The sequence below is a fragment of the Bactrocera latifrons genome, unplaced genomic scaffold (assembly GCF_001853355.1).
Source record: "Bactrocera latifrons isolate USDA-ARS-PBARC rearing strain unplaced genomic scaffold, ASM185335v1 scaffold_90, whole genome shotgun sequence".
Taxonomy (NCBI): domain Eukaryota; kingdom Metazoa; phylum Arthropoda; class Insecta; order Diptera; family Tephritidae; genus Bactrocera; species Bactrocera latifrons.
Genome location: NW_017537601.1, coordinates 291,337 through 294,064, shown reverse-complemented (window position 1 = coordinate 294,064; position 2,728 = coordinate 291,337).

Below are 2,728 nucleotides of genomic sequence, written 5' to 3'. Positions count from 1 at the left end.
AAAGAGAAGCGATGTCGCTTGGAAAAGTCTAACGACTTCAGTTCTTGCACAAGATGTATTTTTTAAGCTCTCAATTTAAGATCTCTCGAATCGACTCTCCGCTCCTTTTGTGTACACTCTCAACTACGGCTGCTAAATTTCGGTCGAATATTATCCAATAATGAATGCCGGGTCTCAAGATGGGTGATGGTGTTACGAATAGTACGATCAGTAGGCCGATTGTGTTGACTATAAGTTGAGTAAAGTGCGCGAAACACATTCTTTACAGAACGTGAATTTTGACAACAATGACAATGACCAATAATATTGAACAAAAAGAACATAACAGCTTGATACGACTCTCGCGTGATCTGTCAAAAAAATACTATTGGAGAAAGTACCTCTACTTGGATCACCCGTCAATCTAGGTATATATAAATTTGGTTGGACTCTGATCCTCTGATTGACGTTTTAAATCTTAAGGTATTTCCCTGGCTTTGATTCTTCCAAGTTGCAAGAATATAAAATGTTTGGTTGCACCCGAACTTAACCCTTACTGATTTTCAGTTTAATATTATTATTATTTTTTATTGAAATAACCTATACATTTATTCTCTATTGCTTTGATTGACGTGTGTATCTGTGGTAAAATTTATCAAATGACAATTAAGAAAATAACTGCGTGAGTACATAATTTTTAAAAATATGTTGATGAATAATTATTTTATGTAAGAGTATCGATCATAAAATTTACAATATGTTGTTACATTTAGAACACTTTTAAGTATCAGTAATGAGAACAATTAGCATCTTTGTTAATTTAAGTAAACAGCAGTCCACTTGTTTACATTATAATTTATGCTCTAGTAACAAATGCTACCCTGTAGGAAATCCAAAAAGAAAATGTGAACGAAAAAAAATTATAATAAATTTTGTTATAAGCCTCACATACATAAAACTTTACGTACAGTTCAAAAAAAGGCATGTATTGAGTTTCATAATAATGACGGTTTAAGGGGTCAGGTGAATTTTGTGAGTACAATTTACTGATCACAAAGATGGGTGGGAAATGAAGATTTTGCAGATTGTTATGTCTGTTTTTGAGAGACGATTTTTTAAAGCAAAGTTAGGAATATATGAAAAATTAAGAGACAATTTAAAGTATATAGCATTTGATATATGTATATATATATATTTTAGTCTTAGACGAGTTAGACGCTGCAAACTTTATCGTTTTCAAATAATAATAACTTTTATGAAAATCGTTTAAATGGCCGTCTTATAACACAGGGAATTTCTAACTTGTAATTTTCTTTCCAAATGACACTCCAAAAATAAATCATTGCGTGTATCTGGATTGCCGGTCAATGCTAACTCTACTTGAATTAAAAATTCAAAAAAATTCCAGAGTAGATTTTATTTCAGAAACGGAAAAGCTTTTCTTGCAGTGTAAAGTGGCGAGCCGATTTTTCGAAGACTTTTTTACACTTTTGCAAATATAATGAGCGAACATCCCTCGAAATCGATTTTCATTCAGCGGTACATTACGCTTAAAGAAGCTGGTTCGATACTGTTGTTGGTCGAAATAGTACTTTTTTTTATAATGCCGTGGCAGTTCATTAATCTCGAAAGGTGTTTCTGTTCTCGAAATATGACTATTTGTTTAACGTCTCCAGACAGTACCAAACGGGCCTAGTCATTCATCCAAATTGGCTTCTCTAATTATTTAAAGTCGAAGCTATAAATATAAGCATACTATTTAAAAATGATTTTTATTCTACTTTAGAACTCCCAGAGAGCTCTAATCAGATCCCATGAAATTTGTTTTCAATATTTTTTACGTACATACTCGTAGACTTTATTTGACGCTCTGCTTCCACCCTTTGTATAATGGCTCGATATTAACGCAATAAGGAAATCAGGAAATTTGAGCCGGTCACAAATTTGCTGAGACGGCTAATATCACTTTCGTCTCTACCTTTTGTTTCGTCGAAGGTAAGACGGCACAGATATTGCAAAGTTTTTGACAATGAACAAGAAAGTGCTAGAATGTTTCCACCTCACCCTCTTCCACAGAACTGTGGCAACTATCGTACGTCAAGATTTTTGTGGTATAGCCGCTGAAATCTGTGTGTGCTATGTGATACTTTGAAAAAGAATTGATTTGCTTTTTCGATAGCTTATATTTCTATAAATATCCTGTGAAAACGATAAGGTCGTATCTCGAATATTTTTTGAATGGCAGCGGTCAAAATAGCGACCGCTCGGAGGAGCAAACGTACATAAGTAAAACTTTAAACGCGTTTTTCTCGAAACGACATTTTTCATAAATGCTGCCGTCATAACTCAACGAGAAATTTACCGATCGACTTCATATTAAAACTGAATATTTTTGAATACATTTACTGTACAATGATTGGTTGAAAATTGTTAATTTGGCAATAAAAAACGACCATTTTTTACCAAACAACGATTTTTTTTTTTTAATTACGCCATCTTGTTAATTTTTGATATTTTTCAAAGATCGTAGGTCATTGTATAGGAAATATCTTTAAATTTAATCAACTTTTCAATTTTTTTTATGTTTCAGCTATTCATTCGGTCGGAATCATGCCAGTTGTTTTTTAATATTTTTCTAAACAAAAAATCTTAAAATATAATTAAATTCATTCGGTCGAAATCATGCCAGTTATTTTTTAATATTTTTCTAAACATAAAATCTTAAAATATAATTGAAAATATACCTTAT